A 24,021-nucleotide genomic window follows, 5' to 3' on the forward strand; every position below is an offset into this window, starting at 1 on the left:
GATATAGACAATGTTAGAGATGGTTGCCTGACAAACAACATAAAAGAAACAGATCACTTGCTAGGTGGTGCCAGGGAACAAGCGCTCTCCTTTTCGCCGTCACGCTCATCACTGCTGGTTGGACTTGATTCTGCAATCACGTTAACAAGGACAGCAATAAGACACTAAACAATTGGTGCCAATGAAGCGCATCTCACCGCGGACAGTAGAGCATGGAGAGTCTCTGCTGTCAGAGGTTGTTTGTGGCTGTCGGTTGGAGCCCCTTCTGCAACAACGCAGATACCCGTTAGATAGAAATACATTTCCTCTATATATTTTCCTGGTGTCAGATAATGTCAGAAATAACTGTCTAAAGGACGCAGAAGGAAACGACAGATCACTTACTAGGTGGTATCGGGGACCAGGTGCTCTCATTTACACTCTCACTCTCGTCACCTCCGACTGGACTTTGTTCTGCAATGGCATTAACAAAGGATACGAATAAGATACCGAACAAATGCTGCCAATAAAGCGCATCTCACCATCTGCCAGGGCTGGAAGATAATCCAATACAGCGGTACAACACACTGCATGACTCCGTTGCGATCTTGGTGCCTCAACGTCTGCAAGCAATATATATATATATATATATATATATATATATATATATATATATAATGTACCAGAGTTGTCGTTGAGAGGAAATTTTCCGCCTCCACGTTGCTTTTGCAGCTGCTGCACCAAAATGAAGACAGCAGAGAAGTCATTCATACCTGCAGATGTGGATGTTCTCCTGGAAGCCACTTTGGTGACCCCTAAGAAAACTTTGCATTAGGGCAGGCCTCCCATCAATTATAATTTAGCACCATAAATGATTCTCATGCACCCACACAAAACATGAAGTAAGGCCAGCTAGTGTTCAGACGTGAATTTGTAAAGAGCAGACTTATGAGCAGCTCTGCAACAGTGTGGCTTTTTTCCAGGGGGTGGCGTAAGGAATAGCGCGAGTTCTTATGCAATTGCGTTCACTGTGTCCACCACGCCATGGCTACTGGCTCATTGGCAGCATATTCAAGGAGTCAGACACAATGGGCCAGTGCCCAGAAGGTTCTTGCAAACAAATAAGAGTTAATGTGTTTGGTAGTTGAAAAAATAATACCCTAATCTGTTAGAACAGACGAGTCACCACATGCACTTATGGACAAGTCGGAATAGCACTATGCAACTCAATGGCTAACATCAGAAAACAAGAAATGTTACCTTGACCCCATGAACCATGGAGTGGGAAAGGTTCACTGCAATCATGGATGAACATTCTCCAGAACCAATCTTGCCATGCTTGAAGCTCTCACATACCACAAATAGACTGGAAGACTGGGCTGGACAGAGTGAATGCCAGCAGTGTACAATAAAGCCCACTGCATGCTGTGTTCATGTCTATTTGTTAACGTGGTTTGAATGCTTTACAAAACGAAAACGCAGCGCATCAACAAGAAGGTTGGTCGCTGGGTAACGACAGGACTGACGTCACTACACAATCGCAGAAGGCAATACATTGCAAAACACACAAAGCAGGATATAAGTACACCACACAGATCATATACCACACAGAACATATACCACGGGCTTTCGTTACAGTGTTTTACACAGAAAATGACCTCTGCCTCAACGAAATGGAAGGTTATGACCCAGTGTACAAGCTTCAAGAGTCAGTAGGAAAGGCAAAATTTTGACAGTTGGGTGCACACACATGTTGGTTAATCAAACAGTATACCCTGCGCTATCATCGTCTGCCAGCATGTCACCGGGGGGGGGGGGGGGGGGGGCAGAAGGAACTGTGGTCTTCTTTATCTTTCTGCGCCCAGGGTTCAAAAAGCACTGTGGCTCAAAGTTTTCACTGCACAGGCGGCAGCCAGCATACAGCTGCGAGGCTGGCTTAGAAAGCAGGTCGTGACGACCAGGCTACTGCAACCAGATCTTTGCAATGGGGGGGGTTCTGCTTAAGAGGAAAGTCCAACTCCAACGTGCATTCACGATTGAAAACACTACAGGCAACAGAACACCAGCGATGCCCGATAGCTGCACGTCATGTATATCCAATAAAGTACTATGCATTGGGAACTATATGTTTAACAACGAAGATGTTTAACTGGTACTGACTGGGGCGATTTCATACGTAACTGGAGTCACGGCACGCAGCACTCGATATGGGCCTGTGTACCGAGACAGGAGTTTTTCTGACAGGCCAACGTGACGAGTCAGTGACCACATGAGTACCAGAGATGATGTTTAACTGGTACTGACGGGGGCGATTTCATACGTAACTGGAGTCACGGCACGCAGCACTCGATATGGGCCTGTGTACCGAGACAGGAGTTTTTCTGACAGGCCAACGTGACGAGTCAGTGACCACATGAGTACCAGAGGTCCAGGCGAAAAGTGAACGTCTCTGTGTTGGCGATCGTACAAACGCCGTTGGTTCTCTTGGGAGGTCAGGAGGCGAGCGCGGACAATTTCGCGTGCTTGGGCTGCCCTAGTGATTGCGTCAAGTGCATATTTGGTGGTCTCTGCTGCGGTGGATGGAAGGGATGTGTCTAGCGGCAATGTGGGTTCTCGGCCGAACAAAAGAAAGAATGGGGAATAACTGGCAGTGTCGTGATGCGGATAATTGTAAGCAAATGTGATATAGGGTAGGGCAAGGTCCCAATCAGTATGGTCGGACGAGACATAATTTGCAGGCATGTCTGTCAGGGTTCAGTTTAGACGCTCCGTGAGACCATTAGTCTGTGGATGGTAAGACATAGTCAGCTTGTGCCTGGTTGAGCAGGAATGCAGGATGTCGGCGATGACTTTAGACAGGAAAGTCCGACCACGGTCAGTGAGCTGTTTATGTGGAGCTCCATGCTGCAGAATCACGTCGCGTAAAAAAAAAAAAAAAAAAAAAAAAAATCGGCGACATCTGTGGCGCAGCTTTTTGGAAGCGCTCTGGTGATGGCGTAGCGCGTGGTGTAATCTGTCGCCACGGCAACCCACTTGGTTGCCAGACGTTGATAGAGGGCAAGGGCCAAGTAAGTCCAAGCCAACGCGAAAGAGCGGCTCCAAAGGAATGTCGAGTGGTTGAAGGACACCCGGCAGGGAGCGTCGATGGTGTTTTGCGGCGCTGGCATTTCTCACACGCCGCAACGTATTTGTGGACGGAGCGGGCAAAGCCTGGCCAGAAAAAAAAAGCATCGGTGAATCCGGTCGTAGGTGCGGGACCGAGGTGACCGAGGTGAAGTCATGAAGTTCTTGGAGAACAGCAGAACGGAGGTGCTTAGGAGTGACGAAAAGTAGGGCAAGACCGTCGGGTGGTACATTATGGCGGTATAACACACCATCCCGGAGAACAAACAAGTGAAGGGACGAATCAGAGGGCGAAGATTTCAAGTGATCAATGATGGCGTGCAAAGTGGCATCACGGCGTTGCTCGTCGGCGACGTGTAACAGCGGAGAAACGGAGAAAACGCAAGCGTTGGCATCAGTGTCAGGGTCGGCGGGTGGTTCGTCCACTGGATAGCGTGATAAACAGTCTGCATCTTGATGTAGGCGGCCCAACTTGTAGACTACTGCATAGGAATATTCTTGTAGCCGCAGAGCCCAGCGACCAAGCCGGCCGGTAGGATCCTTGAGTGAGGAAAGCCAGCAGAGCGCGTGGTGGTCCGTGATTATAGAGAAATGCGTGCCATACAAGTACGGGCGGAATTTAGAAACCGCCTAGACGAGAGCCAGGCATTCACGGTCTGTAATCGAATGGTTGCGCTCTGCTGCTGTGAGGAGGCGGCTAGCGAAGGCGATAACACGATCACGTCCCCGTTGGCGTTGGGCTAAGACAGCTCCGATACCGTGACCACTGGCATCGGTACGAACCTCTGTATGATAGGACGGGTCAAAGTGGGCCAGCATAGGTGGCTTAGTGAGAATGTTGGTCAGGTGAGCAAACGCGGCTGTTTGAACGGGAGTCCACGTAAACGGCACGTCTTTCGTAAGAAGATCGGTAAGTGGTCGCGCAATTGCTGCGATGTCTTTAACGAACCATCGGACGTAGGAGCGGAGTCCTACAAAACTTCGGACGTCTTTGACAGACTGAGGTACAGGAAAAGACGTGACAACACGAATTTTCTCCTGGTCTGGTTGAATACCGGAAGCGTCGACGAGGTGGCCCAGCACTGTAATCTACCGACGACCGAAGTGACACTTCGAGGAATTTAGTAGGAGCCGAGCCTCGCGGAAGACTTGAACATCTGATAAGTGCTCAAGGTGTGTCTCAAATCTAGGCGAAAATACGAGAACGTCGTCTAGGTAGCAAAGGCATGTTGACCATTTGAACCCTTGAAGCAAAGAGTCCATCATATGCTCGAATGTGGCTGGGGCGTTGCATAGACCGAATGGCATAACTTTGAATTGATATAGACCATAAGGGGTGACAAACGCGGTCTTCTCTTGGTCCTCTTTATCTACAGAAATTTGCCAGTAACCAGACCGAAGGTCTGTTGATTAAAAGTAGTTGGCACCGTGGAGAAAATCGAGGGCGCCGTCAATGCGAGGCAAGGGGTAGTTCGTCTTCTCCGTCTGGGCGCCCGCGCGCATGTATGCATGTATGAATATCGTGAAAAGGACCTTCTAAAATTCCTAATCTATTCTCCTGGAAGTGAAACAGGTCTAGTGAAATCTGTAGCAGAGTTTTCAAGTGGATAGCCTGCTCCGGACAGTCGATAATGTAAAGTAGTTCGAAAGAGGCATAGCAATAAACAAGGTAGGGACGAGCAGTACTGTAAAGAAACATATAGTTGTCTGAAACCCCTTGTTTCACACGCTTAAATTTCTGCACAGCCTGTTATTTAACGTTTAAGAACGCCTTTTGCACAGATCGGACTAACTTTCCTGAAAGGCATGTTAGTCCTATGTGTACCTGAAATGCATGTCTGTGCCTATCTGTGCATAAAAACGCATGTTTCAGGCCTCATAGGCCTGCAAGGCATGTTATTCCCCCATAATATTACCCATGCATAAAACTTAGACAGGACTGAGAGACATATAGTTCGTCGGCACTGCGTCCGCCAACCTGCTGATCTGTGAACTGTATTATTCTCACTGGGAAGGGAGCCTTATTTAATGGCTAGTCCACATATAACAATATCCAGCCATAATGATGGAATTGTAGTGCCCCCACATACTACGATGCCAGAGGGACCTCACAGCAAGAGCAACAAAGGAAATAAGGTAGTCTGGCGTAAGCTCCTGTGGTCAGCGCAGCAGCTTACGTGTCGGTCGTTTTTCCTTTCACGCTCCACAATGGTCACCCGGACGTGAACATGACCTAACCTAGCAACAACGCTGCCCAACAAGCATTCGCCGAGTCAAGCCCTCGCTTACCCATTGTTTCAGCGCCGGGCCAGTCCAACCCCAGTTCTTTTCCAATTGCCGTATGCTTGTCTGTCTCCATCCTCACCCGTCAGACACGCATATGCAATGTGATGCTCTTCTTGGTAGCGCAACAGTACTGCCTCGCGGACGTCAGATATGTGATGATTAGGATCGTCACGTTGCAAGGCGTGTGACGCGAGGAAGATGGAGGAGATGGTGCGTGATTATTAAACACACGACAATTATATTAGATGGTACATAGACACAAAACAACATCTTAAACTAGATCAGGATTGTTCAAAAACAAGGAAAAAAAAAACTACGCAGTCTCACGAGGTTTCTGTGGAAGTCCACATTTGCATTTGTACCCGCAGCAGATTATTTCCAAGATAAGGCGCGTGCGGCCACGCTCAGTGGCGTCACGCGCAGCAACAGTCGGGCTAGGACGTTCACCCGCTTGAGAGGGTGAGCCGAGAAGGATGGCAGCTTGATGGGCGTCGTCTTCCCGCTCGCCCAGTGTTGTGCGTGAATAGGAGTGGGAGGGAGGGAGGGGGGGGGGGTGAACGTCCCAGCCCGATTGTTCCTGCGCGTGACGCCGCTGAGCGTGGCCGCATGCGCCTTATCTTGGAGATACGGGTGCAAATGCAAAAGTGCATAGATGGCTTGTGGCTTCTTGTGCACTGTGTTCTCGCACACCTTGTGTTAGAGGTCGCGTAATCTCAAGTTTTGGAGACACGTTCAATCTAGAGTCAGCAGAAAGCCTTTTCTCGCCGCTGCGGCCGTTCTTCATCACGCCTGCGTTCTAACAGTGAGTGCTCGCGGTCATTGAGTGACATCTGTTGATGTTTGCCAGTTCGACCGTTACGCTGTGCTTGATAACTTATTTAGTCAGCGAATTATTGCTGTAATTTCAAAAGCAAAGAAAGCTACTAACATTACTTTGTGCAGGGGCGCGATCGGAGATCATTGTTCGAAACGCGTTCTGGGCCGGCATTTTGTAGCGATGCCTTTCCGGTGCTAATACCTTCTCGCGCTTATCGCGCTTTGTCAGTGGTCAGAGCTACGGTTCGCTCGCGTTATCAACGGGATCAGTAGGCCGTGAGCGGTGATGATAAGACTAGTATAGAATAAGTCATAAGGCATCGCTACAAAATACCGGCCCTGTTCAGTTGCTGCGACGTCACAAAGTGGCAGTATGCAACATTTTTTGAGAACGGGAGGGAAAGAACAGCCAATCGGCAAGCGGTGAACCATTCCATACCCGCAGCCGTGTTTTGGATCTAATCCAATTCACCAGACGTGCCATGCGAAGCCGGTCTCTTGGAGCGGATGACCGCCTACTGCACATCTCTTAGCAGACGACGTGCTCCTAAACAAAATGATTGACAGCAGCGTGTTGTAACTTTAACGTCCCCAAAAATGACGAACTCCCCGGACGTTTGTCATCGGGGGAGTTCACCACTTGCCAATTGGCTGCTCTCTCCCTCCCGTTCTCACAAATTTTGCATACTGCCACTTTGTGACGTTGCCGCAAATCAACAGAACGCGAAACGAACAAAGATCTCCGATCGCGCCCCAGCGGCCGAATGATTACTCTCGCAATCGATTCTTTGCCTTTTGGGCGAAACTGCGAGTTTCAAATTCCGGCCGCGGTGGCCCTATTTCAATGGGGTGAAATGTAAAAAACGCCTTGTGTACCGTGCATTGGGTGAACATTAAAGAAACCCGAGTGGTCAAAATTAATCTGGAGTCTCTTACTACGGCGTGACTCACAATCAGTTTGGTATTTTAACACGTAACACCCCAGAGTTTCATTTTAATTTATGTGCCGAGTAATAATTTTCCGAAATAACAATTTCAGAGCGTCAGTCGGAGACTTTACTTAACAACCCTCGAATTTTCGCCTTTCGCGATTACATGCGCTTGCAAAAAGTCGCGCTGTCAAGCTTCTTGTTGCTGCTTTCTAAGGTTTTCCCAATGACCCCTAAAAATGTACTTCATCGTCGTTGAAATTCCGGGTGTTCAAAATTAAGCTTTACGGATTTTTTAAAAATCACCTGTGGCAGGTAGCATAATGCTTGTCGTTTAGCTGGTCATTCGAAGAGGCGGACATTAGTAGCAAGAGAAATCGAAACATATATTAAAATAATTCACAAAAATAACTAATTAGCTTCTTAGTTAATTACTTTACGACACATACTGCAATTTACGAATTGTAGCCGGTGAGCTTGTCAGGCGTATCCGCTTGGAATGAATTTCCAGAATGACACCAGTTCGGAGACATGCGCCATCAAACTCACCGTAAAAAAGCACTTTTGTTCCACTTACTTTTTTACCGAAATGCTGTTTTATACATTGAAGCACAAAAGTAACTGGAACGCCCATGTATTTCGTCCCACGCTTTAGAAAATAATATCTCGAAACTGGTATCACCCTGGAAATTAATTCGAAGTGGACGTGTCTTGCAAACTCACCGGCTACAATTCGTAAATTGCAATATGTGTCCTAAAGTAATTAACTAAGACGTTCATTAGTCAATTTTTCTTAATTGGTTGAATATGTGTTTCGATTTCTCGTGCTACTAATGTCCGTCTCTTCGAGTAACCCAGCGGAACGAAAAGAATTATGCTGCCTGCCACAGACGATCTTTAAAAATTCCGTAAAGCTTAATTTGCAATGCCTCGTATAATGAAATGTGGCTACTTCCCAACTACGACTTTTGACACAAAATATTTCGCGAATAGGCTCCAAACATTTCATGAATTATTTTGTAAATGTCTTTCCGAAAACAAGTTATCGCATGACAAGACATCACGTCGTACATTGCACGTGTCACGGCCACGGTGTAAGATATATGCTCTTTAGGTGGGGACACTTCTCGGATTGCCTGCTAGACGCGATCGACCAGATAAAGTAGCAAGGGCGCGCGTCTATCGGGGCGGTGACGGCAGCGGATACCTATCGGCGGAACGACGCAACTTCAGTTAGAACGCAGGCGAGAGCATGCGCCGACAAGGAACGCGAGCATGCCCTCTCCCTGGTGACCTACTTTCGCGCGTCACTCAGTCATTTCGGATTTCCCGCGAACCGCCGGTTGCTATAACAACGGGAGATTAAACCAATTAAAAGGTTTCTGTGTTGAAGTTGCGTCGTACTGCCGATAGGTATCCGCTGCCGTCAGCGGATACCTATCTGGTCGATCGAGTCTGGCGAGTGTCCTCCCCTAAAGAGTATATATCTTACACCGTGGTCACGGCCGAGTAGCCCCTTTGTTTGTTATATTTACTTAACAGAAAGCGTTGTTACAGCACCGCTGGACAGACGCCTGTCGACTTGGACGTGCGGTGCGCAGGACACGTTGAGTTAATTTCACTCGAAATTCACTCAACTTTGTCAACACAACCTCGAAACTCTCTCTTTCCCTTCCAACCCCCGGTGCTAACCATAGATACTTCGGAAGCCCGTTAAAGGGAGAGGGCGAAACATCCATTAGCAATACTTTCTCTCTCCGAAATTAAGAACAAACGATGCGGGGCTGCAAAGTAAATGTGCACATTTCATGTTATCGTACGCCGCACTTGTTTCTTTGTCTATGGTGTGGTATGCGGCGGCTTTGTGCATTAAAGGCATCTCACGGCGGTTCCTTTTCATCGCGATGAGGAACAGTGCCTCAAATGTGTTGGGTCCGTTGCATCTTAACTCCAAGATGCAATCGCTGCAGATCTCAAACGTAACGGGTGTTAGGCTTGCCGATTCACCAAACAGCTCCCACTTGGACAGTCATTGCACCATAAACTCGTGCATAGTCCGTGCGAGGGGGGTAGTGTTGTGTGTAACCTTGTCTGTTGTCAAGCGAAACTCAGTCGTCAAGTGTTTCTCGCGATCCCTCACTTACTGATATGTTGATTATATCGAGATCAGTCCCTAATCCTGCAATCTAACCTCACGTGAACGACAACTCTTGAATAGTAATTAACCGAATTACTGTGTCGACGGGTGAAAATGGTTTTCAGTTCGAGTAAAAAATAGTGTGCCCCTCATTCAGCTTGAAAAGAGGTAATTCAGAGAATCTCAGCTGGTGCTGAAATACACCAGACAAATAAACGCACGTGATAAATCCAATATCATAGACGCCATCTTCTATAACAAGCTCACTTTCAAGAGAAATATCACGAACTTCAAGAAAGGCTTTAACAAGTGTGACTACCCCTACAGCGTGGCAATTAAGTCATGGTGCTCAGATCGGACCTGTCCATTAAAAGGAAGCTTTAGCTCCTGAGCTTCTCTCTAAATACCAGGTGAAGCAAACGTGCTTTTTCTTGGAAACAACTGCAGCGATTTTCGCAGTTTCTTGCATTAAAAAAGCTAAAATGTATCAAATGTAAGATGTAAATTTTCAACACATATGCCACCAATCTTTACAAAAATGTCAGAAATTGCGAAATTTTATAAAACCGCAAGTATGATGTTTACAATCTTGCATCTAAGCAATAAAAACGCTAGTGGGATTATCACAATTCTGGCATATACAACGGACAAAATAGATCTGTTGTACACAAATCCGAAATATACAACTAAATTTGAATAGGGCTTTAGCGAAACGCTCGCAAACATAACCAATTCACGTAAGCTACAAATATATAGATAAATTTTTCCGCTTGGCATGGCGTAACAGATGCAGTTTACTGAACTGTGAATGTGTTTTTCTGCAGAGATACGGAAGTGTAAATTTCATGCTTCCATTATGCTTTAGAAATAGCTTATTTGCGACAATCTTTGTAAAACACATTCGGTCCATAGTCAAAATTCTGCTTCCCGGGGGTTGCTAGAATTTAACTTTGTTCCTCAAATGCAATAAAATTCATTCAAGTCAGCTCGGCGATTGTCTCATAAAAGCCTTTCCGCGTTTTACATGGATTTAAATAAGTAAATCGGAGTGTGCCCCGTACTAAATCTTCCACTGAAGCTTTTCAATGGTGTGATATAGTCGCGGCTCGATTACGGCTGTTACATTTATGACGCAGCAAGGACGTCGACCCTGAGGGCACTCCGCCCAGTTTGTCAGCTAGGTTGGCGCACCTACACTGGTGCCTTTAGAAACCTTTCTGCCTTTCACTATTTCCGCAAGATAACTCCTTAGGCGAGTTGGTGTTTTACTGCGAGACACGACTTTGTTGCACAAGGTTTCAGAAAAGGAAAAACCAGTGAAAGAACAGAGCGGAGGACGGAAAAGGAAGGCCCTATGTATAAGAAGTTTACTGCAAGGTAATTTTTTAGGACAAGTTGGCGTTTACTGTAAGATGTTCACTCTTTACTTTCACTGGTTCTTGGTTTTCTGATTTTTTTTGCGCCACAAAATGATGTCTTACATTGTTTGTCCTGCTCTCTCGCCTATCGAATTCCTCTTGGCCAAACACAAGCAGTTGTCGCTTGACAAATGCAAGATGTTTCTACGATAATTATATGATAGCAGTACTGTCGCAGCGCAGGCATTCGCTTGCGATTTATTCTCTGCACCAAGGTCTGAGAGGCTATTTACAAATCATCACGATCGTCAGCCTTTTTTTTTTATGCCCACTGAGGGAGAAACTCTCTCCCAGTGATCTCCTTTTGCCCCTGTCCTGCGCTAGTTGATTCCAAGTTGTGACTGCAAATTTCCTAATCCTACCGAAATTTCTGCCGTCCTCGGCTGCACTTTCCTTGCAGCTCTGAGGGAACTTGTAACTATTCCCATGTAACTCTCCTGGAACTTTTCCTGTGTGACTCTAATATACCCCCGGTCATTTGCCCAAAGTAATACATGGCCTGTATAGCTGCCTTTTTGCCCCTTAATATCAACCAGAATATTGTCTACCTTCGTTTGCTCTCTACTCTTGTTTTAACGTTACTTCTAATTTTTTTTTCATGCGCAAGCATAATAGACACATTTCGTGAAAATCCGCCGGCATCGGCGTGACCGAAAGATGGTACCAAAAAAGTCGCAGTTTCACCCAAAAGGCAAAGCAACAATTGCGATAGCAGAGAGAGATAGAGAGAGAGGCAGGGACGTTAGCCAGGCTGAGCCCGGTAGGCTACCCTGCACTGGGGAAGGGGGAAAAGGGATTGAAAGAGGAGAACGAAGAGAGAAGTTCACACCCCCTGCACATTTACACACTCAATCATTCATCGCTGAATTTCGTCACAGGTGGTCATACAGGCCAGTGCACCTCAAAAAAACGCAGCAGCGCCTTTGTAGCCCTACACATAGCAGACGCACGAGGCCACGGGCCCAAGATCTTCTCCTCCGTAAAAGGCCTGTCGTCTAAGTGCCCCAATGCCGTCCGAAGGGCAATCCTCTCATCTTCATATCTGGGGCATTGACATAAGGGATGTCTGGTGGTTTCCTCAGCACCACGTGTGCTGCAGTTGGCACTGTCCGCCATTCCAATTCGGAAGGAATAGGAGTTTGTAGTATTCGTAGGTGGCACGCTAATGTTTCTTCTTGTCGTTTCAAACCCGGTAAAAGTTGTAATTGCATCTGTAGGTCCATGACGTATAGGCGCCGGTTGGTAAACTCTGGCGTATTTCATTTTTTTAGGGTTATAATATGGGCAAGATTGCTGTGGTGCCGCGCCGCATCCGTTCTTGACAATGGTAGTGAGATTCTTTCGCATTCGTCATGTGCCTCACGGGCAGCTGCATTTCATTGCCAGTGATTTTTCAGTGCCCAGATAGCCACTGAAATACAATGTCGTGGCCTCTGACCACCGCTTGATGGTAGCGTAATTGTACCTCTGCTACCAATTGTTCATGTGGGCTCATAAGAGTAACTGTAGGGCTGCGTTTGAGTCACAGAGTATATCCCATTGATTTGGTGATTGTTCCTGAACATAAAGCACTGCTCTACGGAGGGCGGCAAGTTCAGACCCTGTCGATGTTGTGACGTGTATGCCGATGGAATAACTTCGTCCATTATGGAGCGAGTAAAACTCAAATCGCGCTGGAAATTCGTTATTTCAGATTAATGCGATAAGTGTACGAGGCTTGTACCAGGCTTGTACCAGGCTTCGCTAAATTGAAATTATCTTACGCGGGGCGTGAATGACGTGAACACGGATCGATCCGGCAGCACTCAAAGCCCATTCAATTTCCGCTCGCGTGCGCACTTTGTTTCGTCCGGTCTAGCCGTTCATCGAAACATATCAAAATAAAAGCGGTAGCCCGCGTGCTACCCCTCGATCAAAAGAAAATAGTCACTGCAGCGGAAAGTCTTCTTTTTCATGCTTATCGCTGCTTCCATTCACACTCGGAAAATCGTTCAAACATCGTTGCGCGGTTTCAGTGTGGCCGCGATATAAATTAAGAAATGAAACTGCACAAGCTTGCGATATGCAACGCACTAAAGCAAAGTGACTGTTCATGGCTAGAACTTATGATGAGAATGCACATAGCTATGTAAAAACTCTTTCAAATGGGAATTTATAAGGAAGGACGAAGTCAGGCGTCTTATCTAGGATTAGAACATCACTAATACAGTTTACTGGTGAAAACCTGAGCAAATGCCTGTTTTATTCCAATTCCACTTAACATAGACCGTGTATATTATTCATTTGGTTTTCGTCCATTGAGGACTGAGTGACTCTTGCAGGATCTAACAAAAAGAAGTGACTTTTTTTATTAAATTGTATATGAGAATGTGCCAATATAAGCGTATTTGACAATGCATGCTACAGTGTATCCACAAATACACTTACATCCACTACACAATAATCTCATTGACTTTTTTATATTGTAAAAACACAAGAAAAAAATTGTACATGAAGCAGCTCGACAATTTTAGCCCTTAACAGCGATGTTTTTATAGCTAAGCTGTTAAGGGCTCACTCTTCGATGGACGCGTCCGGCAATAGAAAAATACTCATTGGCCGTATGCTGTATGTGCGAGTGAAGGCGCGCGACGGCGAGGGGCGCGCGCTTTCACGGGGAGCAAACGCACGGCGGAGAGCAAACGTGACTTATGTGTGAGTGAAAGCGCGCGAGGGCGAGGGACCTGCGCTTTCACGAGGAGCGACCGCACTGCCGGAGAGCAAACGCGACTTATGTGCGAGTGAAAGCGCGCGAGAGCGAGGGACGCGCGCTTTCACGGGGAGCAAACGCAAGGCGGAGAGCAAACGTGACTTATGTGTGCGTGAAAACGCGCGAGGGCGAGGGACTTGCGCTTTCACGAGGAGCGACCGCACGGCGGAGAGCAAACTCGACTTCCCAGAGGAAGGGGAACGGTGGGCGATGAGGGCATCGAGGCACCCTAACTGTGCGTGTGCATGCCCGCTCTCCCACTGCGGCGCATGCGAGCAGCCCTTCCGGCCTCTGCCGCCTGTGCCGCGGGCTCTCTCTGGGCTCTCGCCCGCCTCTCCCCTAACAGTGTCGACAACGGCGTTTAGCCGTTCCGTCACGTAGCCAGCGTTTTGACAACGGTTGTGTGCGGTCACACAAACAACGCGCACAAATGTTGTCGACGGCGGCGGCGTTTTGCCCGCGTTCGCACCGAACGCGCGTGGCGTTGGTGACGTGTTTATGAAGAACGTGCCAACCTTTGCCGTATACCCTATGGCCGTGTACCGTAACGACCATAAGGCCACGGCCCCTGTGGTCACTAAATAAATCAAAACCACCGGATCACATATATTTCTCAATCTTTAATAGTTCAAATTACCAATTACACCATCACATCTTAATATTAATATTTGGAAATACATAATTCCCACCATAGTACAGCTTCGCTAGTCTTCCATCTCTACCCCAGTGGAAGGGCTGACATTTTTTTGTGAACACGTTATGGACTGCCGGTCGGCTTAAACACCTCCGCTGTTTTTTCTTCTTTCTTGTGGTTTTACGTGCCAAGACCAGTTCTCATTATTAAGCATGTTGTAGTGGAGGGCTACGGAATAATTTGGCCACCTGGGGTTCTTTAACGTGCACTTCAACGCAAGCACAAGAGCGTTTTTGCATTTCGCCTCCATCGAAACGTGGCCGCCGCGGCCGGGATTCGATCCCGCGACCTCGTGCTCAGCTGTGCAACGCCTTAACTAACTGGTGAGCCACCGCGGCTGTTAATATGGCCGACGGCGCAAAGAGTAAGAAAACGTAAAAAAATGTCACAGTTTCGCCCTAAGGGCGAAGCAATGAATGCGATAGCAACACAGCAATGTCATACGAAGTAAGGTGAGCGGCTTTGGTTGCAATATGAATTGTAGTAAACATGAGATCATTAAGTAAGCAGGTGTGCTGCGGCGTAAGTAGACCGACATGAAGAGAGACTCGATGACCACGAGAAGGCGCGTGTGAAACGGTGGTGTTGATGAGAAGCGCTTCCCGTGGGCAGCGCGTGCGAAGGGACACACCTGTAGCGCTGCCCTGCCGATCCGGGCAGCATTGCATGTGTAGCGTGCGTTGGAAAATGTGGCCCGACTATTACTAACTGAATGAACAAGCGTGGTGTGAGCGCGCACAAACAAACATGAATAGATCACACTGAATGACTGCAGACAACGACTGTCAAAACGCTGGCAGCGAGCCCATACGCCGCAGCGGGTGAAGGTACGTGCGGTCTATCGCTTCAACGGAAACTGAGCGGCGAATGCACGGCGCATAAAGGTCAGAGCAGTGTGGAGATAAGAGGCGAGCGACGAGCGCGGTTGTTGGCGAAGTAGAAGTGCGCCCCCCCCCCCCCCCCCCCCCCGCGCTCCCTCCGGCGCTGGCTTCCCGCTTCTTTGCTTGCGCGTGGGTGATTGTGCCCGCACGCTTCCGCTCGGGCATACGGCGTGCGGCGAAGATTTTATCTATAGGGAACCTCACGGCGACGGCGACGGCAGAAATCCGGTTGAAGTGTCCATATAATTGCTATCGCAATAAAATTTGGAGGACGCTTAAGCTTCGCTTTTAAGAGTGGAACGCGACAGCATTCAAAGATCCCTGATTGCTTCTCAGGCTTCCCGACAACTGCAGCTTAAGCAACCGTAATGGTTACCGGGAAACACTGGCGGCGAACGCTATGCACGAAGGCGAGATTTCTGGTAGAAACGCGGCCTCTTGCGTGGGGCGATCCCGGAGATATTGCACAGCCGCGCTAAAAAAATTGCATAATTTTCAGGTTTTTGTTTTTGTTTCGCACTTTGAATATTTCAGTCTGAGAAGATTTAACATAAAATGCATGTGCTGTGGGTGTGTTGTTTCATGACATTTGTTCGTGGACTGTCATTCTCAAAATTCTGAGGAATAGCTTTGCCGAGAATGCAAGACAAGGTATGAGCAACAATGATGATAGAATGGTGTGGCAATATAACCCGCATATACCGCATGTTACATAAAAAATGTCACAGTTTCGCCCTAAGGGCGAAGCAATGAATGCGATAGCAACACAGCAATGTCATACGAAGTAAGGTGAGCGGCTTTGGTAGCAACAACACGCAGAACTGTTGTCGACGCCATCGGCGTTTTGCCCGCGTTAGCTCAAAATGCGTGCGGCGTTGGTGACTGTTGCTGGAGCCTCTCATATAAATAGGCACTTGGTGCCGCAGCTAAACGTCGCGTCCCTTCCTTCCCCCTCCCCCACGGCCTCTCGCGCGTCTGAAGAAGGCGCGTTTGCTCTACATATATGGTGATTGTAAAGGAGAAACGAGACGCCTAATTCTGCAGCCCTTAAGCGAGCACGGCGCAGAACGCGCGTTTGTTCTCCGCCGTGCGTTCACTCCCCGTGAAAGACGCGCCCCTCGCGCCCTTTCACTCGCACATACAGCGTTCGGCGCGCGGCGACGATTTCATCTCCAAATGACGTCATACGGAACCTCACGGCGACGGCGACGGCGATGGCGACGCCGACGGCGACGGCGACGCCGACGGCAGAAATCTGCTTTTGAGTGTCCATATAATTGCTATCGCAATAAAACATCACCTCATATCCACGAAGTGAATGATGATTAGAGACTGGATTTTAGGCAAACGCCTTTTTTGTTCCCTGCGCTCCTATCGCCCCACTGTGATATATGAGCATGAATTAGAGCTTAAGAAGGGCTTTTATAGTGATTTTATAGTGCCTGTAAATACCTGCCTCGGCGTTTGTGCCTAAATGACTATAAATGCCTATTTTCAAAATTGGCGCCTATATGAACACTATTTACCCTCAAGTTTCGCTTTCGAGTGCAGTTAGAGACCGTTATTCATGTCAACGGGCAACATTGACTGTTCGGAACTCTATGGGGTCTAACCTAGTCCTCTAGTTGAAGCAAATCCCGGAAAACAACCCCTGGCAGCAGTAAAATGCGAGGCGCCGGCCGGCATACGCCGCCGCGCTGACATGGCGCGAGCGGTTGGCGAATGCGAAACCGCGGAGAGCCGTCAGGGGAAAGGAGAGTGAAGAGCAAAAGAAGGAAGAAAACTGTGAAGCGCGTGCGGCTTTTGTTTTGTTTGTAATTTACTTTTTAAGGTGTTCACCACCGTAGAAGATTATTCTCAGTGACAAGAGGCACAATTTTGAATCCAAAAATCTGGAGATGGTGGTTGTTTGCTTTTGTTTCCACAATCTTCACAGTGATTCTTCGACTACGTTCCGCGTGCTCTCCAAACATATTTCTTCAAATACGTGCACTTCAAATGGGCGGAAGTGTATTTGGCAGTGTTGAGACGTTCTGCCTGTACAATTCGGATAATGTCATTGTATATGAGAAAATTGCCACAGTTGTATCTAACAGTCCTCAAGTAAGAACATGTTAATTTCTTAATAAATCGTAGTCTCTCTCGCATTTATTATTCATCTGTTTTTGTTGTGTCGTAATTTAATTGCGTCAGGCAGACATAAAGTAGCGCTTTTTTAATCAGTATTCCCAACTTTCAAGTATTCTTTTTCATGCCTGTTTCACTATATGCGACGCTCGAGTACAGTGGTCGTTGAACATGAATATATATGAGCAGTGTGCGTGTTGAATTAAGCCAATTGATCGTCATTAGTACAGCAGTGTTATGGGGCAATTGCACGTCTATGTTCAACTATTGGCGCCTTTGTGCCACCATACACAATAACATTTTTTGTTTTTTTTTGTTTTTTTTTGTCGTAGATACAGGTCGCGCACGTCTTCGTTTGAAATAATTTGCATTTATGTAAAGATTTATTTGCCTATATTTACGACGTTGGAGGCCTAAAACGTTGTTTTGCCTGACTATTTTTGGCGCCTAAAACGCGCTTTTTAATGCCTAAAGATCCGGCCTCTAATGATGATGAGTGGGCGAAGCACCGGGGGATCATTCGGGTAACCGTGAATCCCCCGTACATTGCCTTGTGATCAGTGCAGCAGCACGGCGACGCCGGCAAGCGGACCCAGAGGCGGCGAGAGCGCGGGAAGTGGCGGCAAAACGCCGGAAGCGTTCTCTACCTGAGGTTGGTGGCGCCGATGCTCGGTTCAAGCGCGAGCTTCGCGAGCCCTCAGCTCCGGGTCCACTTGTGGGCGTTCCCGTACTGCTGCAGCTTTGCGAGCTCTCAGTTCCGGGTCCCGATGCCGGCGTTGCCATGCTGCTGCAGCTTCGCTAGCCCTCAGCTCCAGGTCCGCTTGCCGGCGTTGCCGTTTTGCTGCAGCTTCCCGTGCCCTAGACTCCGGGTCCGCTTGTTGTCTGCGTCGCCGTGCTGCAGCAGCTTTGCGAGCCTTCGACTCCGCTTGCAGTTGAGCCGCCACTCTCGCCTTTTCATCCATTGCGGGTGTGCCGTATCAGAAGCGACCGTTATCATCTATGGCTGAAGAAAGAAAGAGAGCGCGAGTCGGGAAGGACCGCAGTGCCCCTAGCGGACTCCATGCAAACCAGAGCTACAGACGACGAGGGAGGGACAAGGCTTGGCCCTAAGGTGCTTCGCCCCTAAAAGGCGTGGCATATACATGTAACTAAATATATTCGGAGGGCCTGCGTGGTTGGGGATGATTTTCTCCGCCACCAGCCGAAATCACACGCCGACGCGGGATTTTCTGCGACACGGGGCCCTTAACGCTGTCGCGTTAAAATGCTCGAATTGACGTCAATTTGCTCAACAAGGTTCCAGTAAACTAAGTGAATTAATGGCTTTGCAAAAAACTTAGGTACATTTCAGTCCGAGTTGGAGTCGAACCCGGGCCTGCAGGTTGCGAGACGAGCACGCTACACCGACGCCACGGCGTATCCGCGGTTTTGGCTGACTAAAGGTATGCCTAGTGCATGTGTCATTGTACACGTCACAGTCATCTGGCGGACGAAAGGTGTGGCCTAGTGCATGCGTCGTTGCGCACGTGGCGGCGCAGCCAATGTGGAGGCAATGGCGCCACGTCATGACTGTATAAAATGAGCGCGTTCATGACGTTCCGGGGTCTATAAATAGTTTAGTACTTTCGTATTCTCGCACGTAAGCAGTCTTAAGTGTCTCTGCCGAATTTTTTAAAGTGTGAAGGGGACGCCGGCTCTTTTAAAGGGACGCCGGCTCTTGGCGTCCGCCCGGTCTCATGTCGTGGTCACGCGCAAAAGCAGGGCCAAAACAAGTGTAGAATTGATGAAAACCGGTTCAAAATAAACATGATTCAGAATAATGTAAGAGGTAGGAATAATCAAGCATTAAGCGCATTAATAATTAGCAGAAACTCGTAAAAATCGTGAAAATCTTGTAATGTGACCTCATGTCGCCGTGGTCACACGTAGCAAAGGCTTTGGCTCCATGTGCGTGTTGGTTTAGCTCCATGTGCGTGGTGGTTTACCACCAGTTGTGCCCTAGCACAGGTGACAAAACGGATATGGATTGCTAAACACAAGATAAACACAGAATAAAACAAGATAAATACAAGGAAAACACAAGGGAAACACCGGCAAATCACTGCTTCACACTTTCCGAACTTTCACGCTGAGTGGAACTGCATCGCCGCCGAGTTTACCAAGGCCACTGTCCCGGACCGGTACCCAATTTCGCTAACTTGTTAAGTGCCAAAATTGGCATTGTAAACGATAGTGTATGACAAACATAAATGATAGGTCATGACGTGAATGTCATGACCTATCATTGGTTGGCACCACATGAATGCCATGACATGCCTGTCATGTAGGTCATGAAACAGCCGCCTACGCCTTGGTGCTGGTCGTCGTTTCGTTAACTTGGTTGGCACCAAAATTGGCACAGTATGGCAAGAGTGCATGACGAACAGAAATGATAGGTCATGACATGAAGGTGATGGCATGCGTGTCATGTAGGTCATGAAACAGCCGCCTAAAATGATAATGACACACTGAAAGAAGGTTAACACTCAAAAATCACTGAAATGGGCTCGGACGTGGGTACTAAAGCATGATGGCAGAAGTAATAGTCATGAGCAAGACTCACCAAAAATGGCAATGACTAAGCGAAAATGATTGACACTTAAAAACCACTGAAATGGGTTCGGACGTGGGTACTAAGTGAAGGAAACACAGAAAGATGATGGTAGAAGTCATAGTCATGGCCATGACGCAGCAAAATGATAATGACTTAGCGAACAACATTAACACTCATAAACAATTGAAATGGGTTCGGACGTGGGTGCTAAGTGAAGGAAACACAGAAAGATGATGGTAGAAGTCATAGTCATGGCCGTGACGCAGCAAAATGATAATGACTTAGCGAACAACATTAACACTCATAAACAATTGAAATGGGTTCGGACGTGGGTGCTAAGTGAAGGAAACACAGAAGGATGATGGTAGAAGTCATAGTCATGGTCATGATGCAGCAAAATGATAATGACTCAGCGAAAAACATTAACACTCATAAACAATTGAAATGGGTTCGGACGTGGGTGCTAAGTGAAGGAAACACAGAAGGATGATGGTAGAAGTCATAGTCATGGTCATGACGCAGCAAAATGATAATGACTCAGCGAAAAACATTAACACTCATAAACAATTGAAATGGGTTCGGACGTGGGCACTCAGTGAAGGAAACACTAAATAATGGTGGTAGAAGTCATAGTCATGAGCATGACTCAACAAAAATGACAATGACTTATCAAAATATAGATTACCTCTGAGAAAACACTGAAATGGGTTCGGACATGGGTACTAAGTGAAGGAAACACAAAACGATGGTGGTAGGAGTCATAGTCATGACCATGACTCAGCAAAAATGACAATGACTCAGCGAAAAAATATTTTTTTCGCATCACTTGTTGCACGGTCTTCAACTTCTTAAGCTAATTTGTTAACCTCCGCGTTTCTGCCTCATATGTTAGTAGCAGTAGAATGAAATGATAGTACACATTTCTTTTCTTTGATAGCCATAAGCCGCGGGCCATTATTTACGCGTAGTAATGCCTGTCATATGCGCTCCAACCCATTTTTATTCTTCTGTGAATTTCCACCTTAGGGTCTTATAGATATTGACTGAGATGGTCTTGCATGATGTCTCTACTCCTTGTCTACGCAATCTTTTCATGACTGTTGGTGTTTAAACTGAATCAAATACTTCTTCATAATCTATCAAAAACACATAGATAGGTTTGTTGTGCGTACTCCATGAATGATTTAATTACCGGATTGATGACACATTTATGTTTAATTGTAGAATACCTCTTTCTGAAACCAGCCTGTTCTGTCTTATTGAAGCTAAGTGTTCTTCTGGTTCTAATAAAAATTACCTTGGTGAATATTTTATACACTTCTGAAAACGAGCTAGTGGGCCTATTATTTATAAAATCTTTAATATCTTTCTTTTTATGGGTTGGTATAATGTTAGCATATTTCCAACTTTCTTGCACACTATTCTCTCGTATTTACAAATAAGTCATGGCCAATCCCACCCTCCGATTTGCGCCACCACAGCTGCAATAAAAGCTTGCCATCTTTTAGCCTAAACATACAAGATCAAACATGCTACAACGAGTGTTTCCCATGAAAAGAATGTACCACCGAGAATAAACACTCCATCGTCATTGCTTTTACAAGGCTTTTGTGCTATAGAAGCATACTAACATTCATTTACTTTTCCTAGCCAACAGGTTACGATTATATAACTATATGGGTTAGGCCATGGTTGAAAACAACGAATCAGGCTAGCGAATGGATGACAATGCGAGTTTTTTAGCGGGGAGGTTTATGCCATAAAAATAACAACGAAATAAATAAAAGATAATAACATTCCCAATGCAATAAAATTAGCGATTGCCCTAGCGCACTGCAAGCAATATGCTCCGCATGAAACAAGAAACATGGTGTTGTGCAGGAAATTTTAGCTTAATATTAAAACTTTAGGAACTTGAAATTATGCGGTGGTAGATGCCGAATGAAATAGGTATAAAAGAAAACAAAAGGCAAACAAACATTAACCAATGCGGCGAAACGTTTATGGAGCGGCAACATTAGATTACCACACCAAGACCATTGATTGCACTTGAAGGCATGTATCGATAAATAATGTCACTTCGATAGAGGTAAACACATGAAAAACGACCTCCACATTGTGAAACGTGTATTACAAGAGTAGAGAATCTGATGGCAGAGGGACGACTATTACGAAATCGTTCTCGGTCAGCTTCGAATAGGACACACAAGATCAACCAAACTACAGTTTTCTTCCGTTGACCGAACTGCCAGCCCGCATGCCTAATATGTCTTGAGCCATTAGCAATTACGCACACTTTAACTTCTCGTCCCCTGCATAATAAAGAAAACCGAAAATTCTTGATTCTATTTTATACATATTGTGCGCGACTACCCATCACTTTTGCAAGGAGATGAGCCCTTATTAACGCGGCAGTGTTAAGGGCCGCGTGTCGCAGCAAATCCGGTGTCGGCGTCGGCGGCCTTGTCAGTTACTGAAAGATCATCCCGAACCACGCATCCTAGCCACGCAGGCCATCCGCGTGGCGCATAGGTGTTACTGAAATAATTGAATTTCTCAAAGTAAAATGCGTCTGAAACTTCGTCAAGTAGAACTTGCATACAACTTACAGGCGTGATAGCGTCGGATAGTAATTTCAATATACGAGAAAGCATAATTCTGTTAACCGGAAACGCCATCACAAACCCCTTTTCCAGTTGTCGTTTGAGGTCTGTCTTAGTGGCCGCGTGTCTATCAATCACACAGCGGTGCGCGCTCCTTGCTTTCTACCAATCATAGCGCGGCGCCGCGGCATTTGCGGCAGCGGCGGCGACGGCCGCGCGGAGAAAAAAGAATAAAATAAAATTGTGATGAAGAAGACGTGCAACATGTTCGGCAGATGATGAACACCATCAACAGTAGCAGCATCGTGATCGCTCCGCAAAAGACGACGCCGAAGTTACCGCTAAGAGCGCTGCCCGACGTAATTAACTCTTTAGCCGCCCGTTCTGTGCCAGTATATCCGAAGGACCTACATCTACGCCTGCATCAATAAACCTCATTTCAATTGGTGGAGGTGCGGGGTACGACCTGCCAAGCTTCCATCCTGGAACTCCGCACGCGTACGCTTCGGTATGCCCGAAGACGCAACCACGCCCCCACCGTCCACGGCCCCGCCATCTACGGCCCTGCTATCCACGGCCCCGCCATCCACGGCCTCGCCGTCCACGGCCCCTCCGCCCACGCCCCCTCCACCCGTCATCTGCTCCGGGGTGCCTTACCTGAGGGATCCGGTGGCCTTCAGCGGCACCGACGACAGTGATGTGGAAGACTGGCTATCGACTTATGATAGGGTAAGCGTCCACAATCGATGGGATGACACCGCTAAACTGAACAATGTCCTCTTCTACCTTTCAAATGTGGCTCATCTGTGGTTTAAAAACCACGAGAAAGATTTTACCACCTGGTCTGCATTCAAGGCCGCCCTCATAGATGTGTTCGGACGCCCCGCCGTGCGCCAGTTGCGCGCTGAACAGCGTTTGCGCCAGCGCGCCCAGCAGCCGGGCGAGTCGTTCACAAGCTACATTGAGGACGTTCTCGACCTCTCGAAGCGCGTCAATGCCTCGATGCCCGAGTCTGACAGAATCAAGCACATCTTGAAAGGCATTGACGATGACGTCTTTCAGATGCTTCTTGCAAAAAACCCGACCAGCGTAGCGGAACTCATCAAACTGTCAGAGCTACGATGAACTCCGGAAACAGCGGGCCTTGACTCGTCGCTAACGACGACAGCCTCGCAGGCCTGGCCGTCCACTCGGACCAGTCAACACTGCTGCCACAGCTCCAGGCGTTCATACGCGAGGAAGTAGCTCGGCAGCTCTCACTGGTGGTGCAGTTTGCTCAGCAACAGCCCCAGCCCCGTCCTGCTCCTTACCTGTCACCCGCTATTCGACAGGCGATCGAAGCAGAAATTGCCGACGCTGTACCAGTGTCCCCTCAGTCGCATCCGGTAGCTGTTCCTCTCACGTACGCCGACGTCGTCGCACGGCCTCGAACGCACCCTGCTTTCACACCGCGTCAACCACTGCACGCGCCGACCCCATGCCGCGCCCCTGGCGCTGGCCCCATGGCCGCAAACCCTTGGCGTACTCCTGACGACAAACCAATTTGCTTTGCCTGTGGCCGCCCCGGACATATCGCTCGCTACTGTCGCCGCCGCATGCCGTTGGCTGTCTCATATGGCTATGAACCAACGACTCGCTATGCCGACCAGCCACCGCTCCGCTACACTCCAGGATCACCTCCAAGAG

At 47.6% G+C, this 24,021-nt stretch overlaps 1 protein-coding gene across 1 annotated transcript in view; it reads left to right on the forward strand.

Moving 5' to 3' along the window:
• The window catches only part of LOC119441134 (juvenile hormone acid O-methyltransferase), a 71,867-nt gene that overhangs the window by 34,197 nt on the left and 13,649 nt on the right, over positions 1–24,021 (forward strand). The window lies entirely within an intron of this gene.

This window comes from Dermacentor silvarum, chromosome 2, assembly GCF_013339745.2.
Source record: "Dermacentor silvarum isolate Dsil-2018 chromosome 2, BIME_Dsil_1.4, whole genome shotgun sequence".
NCBI classification, from domain to species: Eukaryota; Metazoa; Arthropoda; class Arachnida; order Ixodida; family Ixodidae; genus Dermacentor; species Dermacentor silvarum.